We start from the raw sequence: 7,925 nt of genomic DNA on the forward strand, positions 1-7,925 counted from the left end.
ATCTTGGGCCTCTCCCTCCCCGACCCAATCCCGAATAATCCCACCCTCCACATCCACCCTGGTTTGGCATTTTTACTGTTGGTAGGATTTTCCATTCCCTGTGTGGCTGATGCAGAACTATTAGGTATCCACTAATGCCTTCCTGGTCTGAAGGGGCTTGAAAATTAAATCCAGGAAGAGGAAGTGGAAAGAGAGTCCCTCTCTCCAGGCCATTTCATACAAGTATAGAATTAGATACCCTTCAAAGACTTTTTAAAATCCAGAATTCTAGTTAGCAAAGTTCCTGTAAGTTTTCCATTCTTCTCTTTCATCCTCAAATAAGCATGCAAAATGGGGAGGCCTGCATAATCCCTCAAGACCGTTTCAATTTGAAGATGCACTGACTCTCACAAATTTTCTACACAGTGAGTTTTCTTTCTGCTGGGCATCTGATTATGCTATATAGTGTTTTTTTGTTTTTTTTTTTTAAAGATTTTATTTATTTATTTATTTTCCCCCCAAAGCCCCAGTAGATAGCTGTATGCCACAGCTGCACATCCCTCCAGCCCCCGCATGAGGGACGCGGCCTCAGCATGGCCGGAGAAGCGGCGCGTCGGTGGGCGCCCGGGATCCGAACCCGGGCCACCAGCAGCAGAGTTGGGTGAGCACACACCCAACCGCTAAGCCACGGGGCCGGCCCATGATTATGCTATATAGTTTTGATAATGCTATAATTTTTATATAAATCTGGAATAAATTTTTTAAAAAAAGATAGCTTCAGACTTGCAGACTAGAACCAGCATAGGCAGAACTAAACTAATTCCACAAGTCTGGTTTGTACAGTAGCTCAAGTTCATGCAGAGAAGCTTCCCTGCATGTGATAACAAAGAACTTAGTAAGTTTTGAGCTGTGGTTATACAATAATAGGCTAAATAGGAGGATGGAAGGATGGAAGGCCATTTTCTAAGAGAGACGAGACAAGATCGACAAGATCGGAGAGCTACAATGGCAAAGGAATTCCTCCTTTGAGGGTAGTCATTCCAGATGTACCACATTCCTTGGTCTAAGACTAGTGGAAGGTGTTAGGAATGGCTCCTAGAGAATATACACTTGAACCAGATTCCTTTAACTATGGGTCTCTTCATGTATGAGTTTTGATCAGAAAGGTAAAGTGCCATATTCCAGATCCTTAGAAAATCCAGATCCCACCCAAATAGAAATATGTCATTAACAGAGGCACTCCACCTAGAATCTAATCTTTTTCTCCTTGGGGAAAAAAAATGGACTCAGTCATCAAATCGTGTTTTAAAATGTTATACCTGGAAATGAAATCAGCATGCTGTCCTAGATTTTTTCTAAAAATTTGTTTTTGCAAATTTGGGTTCATTGCGTTGCTTTAACCTAAATAGGCCTGCTCTTATAATTAAGACTCATTATCATTATGAAATTTTATGAAATTTCTAAGAACATACTTTTTAGATAAATAGGTCCTTCTGTCTTTCCTCAAACATTAACTCAGCTTATTTCATGTAGCAGACGTTCTAAATTAGGGTTTCTCAACATCAGCACTATTGAATTTTTTTTATTGGACCTGTACATTGCAGAATATTCAGCAGCACCCCTCACCTCTACCCATGAGATGCCAGTAGCACAACCTCCTCCTCTCCACCCAGTTGTGACAATCAAAAATGTCTCCAGACATCAACATGGTAAGCGAGGTAATAATGGGCTGCAAAGGGTGTATGAGAGGACAGAGGATGAATGAGGGCAGACAAAAATTGAGGGACCAGGACGAACTAAGGCATAGAGGTGAGAAATAGTATGGTATGAATAAAAGAGTTTGGTGTGGCTGGCATCTAAAGGTCATGGCCATGAGTGGTAAGAGATAAGGGTGAAAGAGAGGCAAGCACCAGATCACAGAAGGCCATCTTCTGTTTGCTCCTTGAGAACTGAATTTGCCTCAAATCCACACCTTAGTCATGCCATTTAAAAAGCATCACACCAAAGGTTATTTTTAAATATTGACAACAGAATACCAGCAGTATTTTTGTAGAAGATGAATTAAGCCATATTTATAGATCAAGTTTATTCTTTTAGGTCAAACACATATAGTTGAATTATTTTTTTCCTAATACTCATAATGCATTACTTTCTTTGAAATTTACTTGGAATATGCCCGCATCCTCACCTCATCATAAACCTTGCCTCAAATTTTTTTCTCAACAGGTGTATTGGCATCCTTGTTGATTTCTAGCTATGCTTGGTCTTATATCAAAATGCTGGATTTGTCTGAGCAGAGCTTGAGAGAAGCAATTTATCCATCTGCATTTTATTTCAGGCAGAACCATTGACTCAGGGAGTGAGACACTTGACCTACTTGTGGCTCACTTAAGCCCAGCAGGAGAACTGAAAATCAGGCCTCTAATTCTAACAGCATTAGCTCTGACATTTCCTGGCAAAAGGAGATTTAAATTAAATAGACTGGAGCTCCAACATCATCATTTTGTTATCTTCTCTTGGGTGAGTTAGTCTTGTGACAGTATTGTTAAAGCAAGCAAAGTTTTAAAACCCACCATAAGTAACAGGGTCTATGAGACTCTGAACCAACTTCCTTCTTCTCTCCACAAAAATCAAACCCTTGCTAGGAGTGTGGTGTCTACTCCCAGTCTCTTTCTTTGTTGAAGAATATGGGAAAACTTCAGTTCAGTTTCACAAATATTTATTACATCCACTGTGAGCTAAGCACTTGAATATGAATACAACCCAATGGATAGAAAGTTGACTAAGACCTAACATGGCGGAGGATACAAATATAGAAACAGATCATTTTGAATCAATGTAATAAATGCACGATTGGGGAAAACATAGAAAGAAACAGCTAATCCAGTGGGAGCGGTTTGCAGTAGACAATCTTTAGGAAAGAGAGCCAAGGCATCCTAGTGGAAGTACTCTGGGAGCTGACTCTACAGAGGTGATAGGTAGTTAGCTGGGTGAAGAAAAGGGGGAAATTGTTTTGATAGAGTGAAAGCATGAGCGGAGACAGCGATGAAAATAGCAGGGCACGTGCAGAGCATTTAAGCCTAAAGTTAGGAGGCATGAGGGCTGGCAACGAGGCCGGAGGATCCTTCAAAAGGAATAGAGCCTTGATCCCACGGGTGCTAGGAAACTGCTGGAGGGTTTTAGACCAGAATACGATAAAGACAGATTGGTATTTTTGAGAAATCACTACAGTATCTAGATGGAAAGTGGATTTAAAACTAGAAGTAAGAAAACTAGTTATGGTTTGTTGCAATTGTTCAGGGGGGGAGTGACTTAGGTCTGTACTGATGAAGTGGCAGTGGGGATGGAGGGAACAGCTTTGAGAAGCATTTAGGCAGTGTGGCTTGGTGACTAGATGAACGTTAAGATTTTAGAGACTGCTATTAAGAGGAAAGTTGGAAGGTGGAATTCTTAAGGACAAATTGAAGTTATTATAGTTACTACACCTGAAAATAACAATCTGTGACAATTGGTAAGCACTAAGTCAAATAACCAGGAGTTAAAATAAAGTAACTAGGCGGTAGGGGGTAGGAGGAGTGGGCAAGGTTGGGGAAAAAAAATAAGGAAGCATAAAACTAGAAGTTTTTAAAAAGGAGTAAAAAATGCACTAGAAGTAAGTTCATACCAGTGATATAAATATTATTTTGACAAGAATTGCGAAAGAAATAAACATGAAGCATGTGTACAAAGTTTTCTCCTTGTTTAAGTGAAATAGTCTCGTGCCTATTAAGGCACTGTGCACAGGATAGTGCTTATACATGATCAATGATAGAAGACCAAATGGAAGAGTGACAACAGGAGAGAGAAAAGTAGATTAAGGAGATGAAAATATGTCCACAAGGAAACAGCTTAAATAATAATAGGAATGCTTGAAGCAAGATTTAAATAAACACTTCTCAATTATTAGGATTATCAGGTGCTGAAAAATGAGAGTGACTTCAGCAAAGTGGTCGAGTGCTGAGATACTGGAGTCCTACTGCTTTTGTTGGAATCCTGACTCTATAAGTTAACAGCTATATGAACTTGAGTAACTTCCTTAACTACTCTGAGCCTCAGTGTCCTCATGTGGAAAATGGGAGAAAATATTGGGATAGTACCTATCTTATTAGGCTTTGTGGAGACTAAATGTGCTTGTGAGTATAAAGCACTTAGAACAGTAGCTGGTACAAAGTAAGCATTATTTAATGTTGGCTGTTATTAATAATATTAGAGCTGGAATTTGTTGAAAATGGTGGTATTTCTTGTTCTTGCTTTTTGCTTATTTGGGGGCCAGAGGTGGAAGAAGATTCCAGTTTTTCCTCGGGCCAATCCAATGGCTTTGAGGAATTGGTTTATAAGCGAAGTCACCCGACAATCTTGTTCATCACCTCCAGTCACAAGGTCTAGATGTTTTGAAGTGATAGGTAATCCACCAGGAATGTAGTTTGCTCACAGCAGGGTCCATGATGCAAGAAAGGCTACCTGTTCCTCCATAGGAAATCTACTTCCTTCCCAGTCATTTTGCAACTGCAGGACAGAGGAGGGTTGGGATCAATTGCCTAAATGCAATCACAGCAGAGTTGTTGAATTAGATTTAGCCCAGTTTAGCTCAGCATCAAGAGAAGGAGATCATTTTTGGCAGCTGCAGACAGAGTACAAAATATTAGGACCTACGTGACTAATTTCAGTTCCATTGCATGGAATCTGCAAATTATCATTTGCCTTTGAAATGAGCTACTGGCTGAGCCCTGGAAATGGCTGCCAGACACATGCAAAATGACCCAATTCAAAGAGATTATTTTTGCACTGAAAGATCCACGACATAAGTGTTTGCTTTAGTGAGGATAATGTCTTAAACGAAGCAATGATGGGGAAGAAAGCAGCCATTTTGCAGCGCTTACAACCCACAATGCAAGGGAGATTACACTTCCTGTCTAATGGGCCCTTTTTAACATAGGAAAAACAGGAGAATTCACATTTCCAACTGCAATTTGCCTTCGCTGGTGCATGCTTCAGTTAATGCAACTACAGGAACACCTTCGAATAACAAAGTTTTAACAAAGAACCTCCTGCTTGTTTTGGCATCACATGTAATTAAAGGTGCTGTTGAAGATGCCATTTTGTCTATTGACTATACTCCTCCCTTCTCCCAAGTACTTACCCACTGCAATGCTTTCAGCTTCTAAAAGCCAAAGAGTTCCGTAGTTAACTGTCAAATGTGATATTTTTCTACATTCCACTAAAGCTTTAGGGTGTGTGCACACGTGTGGTTTGATTTGTATTTGGTTGAAAGTAGCGTGATGTAGGAAACCTCCTTTTAATATGACTGTTATCTTTTTGATAGGGAGACTACTCCAGGGAAGAAAAGGAGAAACTCAAATTTGTTTATGTGTGTCTGTGTGTGTTTGTATATGTGTATTGTTTGCTCCTAATAATATGTTAGGCACTCCCACAGACTATCACAACAAAGACATTTTATACAGTTAAAATATCTCCCAGCACTATTATTAGAATGCTACTTTTTGGTCAGTAACTAAGCCCTTATTCGAAAGCAAACAACCACATATTTCCTTTCTACTAGGGGTCATCTCCCTCCTTTAACTGTCTGTCCTCTCCTCTTCTCTCCTCCACCACCACTCCTAATTCCTTCATCCTATTTCTACTTCTTTTTTCAATGCTCCTGAAACAGGTGTGGTTAAAAAGCATTTGCTAATCTAATTTTATAGAGCTTTTCAAAGTCCTAGCGATCATTAATATTTACTGAGATCCACATAGTGCCCAACATTCTCGGAGTTCTAAGGAATAATCCTTGTGCTCAAGCTGTTTACAGGCTAAGAGGAAAAATCAAACATATGTTGAATCACAAAATCTGAGAGTTGAAAGAATCTGAGAAACCATGTGATCAACCTTCTTACTCCATGGAGATGTCCTCTCTGCAATGTAGTGATAACTGACTCAGCCCTGGCTCCTGGGCTTCCGAGGATGGGGAAATCACTGCCATTGAGAGAGCTAGTCAGTACACATTTCTCCCAAATAATGGGATAAAATTGGATTTCTAATAACTTTTCGCACTGGTCCTAGTTATGTTAAATTGATTCTTCTTCCACATGTGAGCTTCTCAAATATTGGAAGTTTTCTAATAATATCAGAGGTATGTCCCAGATATTTCTTCTCACTCTATACACTTTCCCTGGGCAATCTTATCCCCCCTGTGGTTTAATAATTCTCAATATCATGATGCCTCCCAGATGTTCATCTCCAGCCCAGGTCTCTTTCTTGAGCATCAGATCTGAGTATCCATTTATTTGCTATCTCTATGTCTCACAAGTCCTGCAAACTCAACTGCCTTCATCTTCTGAGTCCCAGACCCAACTCCCTTCTCACAGGTCCCCTGTGTTAGTTCACCTTCACCTACCTGGTTGCTAAAACCTCAGTCATCTTTGACTTCTCATTCTCTTTCATTCCCATGATAGAAATAGAGTGCCATGAAACATTTTTAAATATTTAAGTGACATACTAAAATGGAGTTTTTAAAGAAAAATTGGTCCATATTAATATATCAAATAGATTAGAGAGTGCTGGAATTAACATAAGGAGAGCAGAGAGGAAGAAAGTTTTGCAGGCAGTAATATAGAGGTGAATGGATGAATGTTTGGACAAGAGATTTGGAAATAAAAGCAGAAGGGGATAGATCAGAAGATACTAAAAAAAAAGGAATAGGACAATTCATATATGAATATAATATGAAGTAATGATTTAAACTAAATCTGACTGGCTTAAAAATAGAGTAGAAAATCATCTACTTGAAATCTTATCATTAGCAATTTAACATCTCTTTTCCTCTGTAAGAAACTGTCATCAACAATCAATAACTTAAAAATTCCCTTTTCATACTCTGCTCCTAATTCTCCTGAGAATGAGAGATGCAAAAAGCAGGAGTAGTGTTTTTGTTCTCCTTTTCTGAGATCTACACCAGATTATTTCCTGCAGTGAGTGAGTGGGGAGAGTCCCGGGCTAGTTTATGGGATATGAGCTTCAATGATACTAATACTTCACTTTGGAGATAGTTTCATATGCAAATAATTCTCATGGGTAGGAAATTCTATCATGTATTCACACTGTAGCTTCCATGAGACTCAATAATTATTATGATCAAACAGTGTTGTTAACTTTAAGTAGGGTAATAATGATGATCCCTAATAGATGCACTATATTTAGCTAAAGGAGTCCTCAAAGCATTACACGAGAAAATGAAGACCTGAGAATCTTTTACAAGCTCAGACTAACACAGTGCAGTTTGGGTGTCAGCTGGTGTTGACAAGACAGGTACCAACTGGATATTTTAATTGTTGGTTGAGCCTGCATTTGAAACAGGATTAAGTCCCCAGGAACTGAAATGTAGCTGAGACAAGTTGATAAAGACATTTTTTCCCTCTTTGAAGAGCTAGGATTTGGATTATTCTAATATCACATTTCTCATGCCTTGAAACTTGAAAGTACAATGTAGAGTAAAAATGATATACCAACAGAGAGATTGCAGAGGTCAAACCTATTAGGCATTTCGGGATGCTACATCTTCATACTTTTAAGATAAGTTATTTTAGCAACTAATTTTAACAAGAAAACAAGAAAGGATCCAGAACTCAATAATCTAATTTTTTTAATGAAAATAGTCTATAAGCCTATCATGGAGCTAAATGCTGTGTGAAATGTGACATTTGCGTAGTACTACAATAAACTTTTATGTGAGTTATTTTATTTGTCCTCAAGAAAATCCTACAAAGTAGTTAAAGCAAATAATATTAGAAAGTTCTGATCACAAATGAATAAAAGAAAGTTCAAAGAGCACTATAACTTGCCCAAGACTCAAGAATCAGTAAGTGGTGGTATAAGGACTTCCAATGAGATATTCTGTGGTTTTCCTGCAG

This window comes from Ceratotherium simum, chromosome 18 (genome assembly GCF_057802395.1).
Source record: "Ceratotherium simum simum isolate JZ-2026a chromosome 18, ASM5780239v1, whole genome shotgun sequence".
NCBI classification, from domain to species: domain Eukaryota; kingdom Metazoa; phylum Chordata; class Mammalia; order Perissodactyla; family Rhinocerotidae; genus Ceratotherium; species Ceratotherium simum.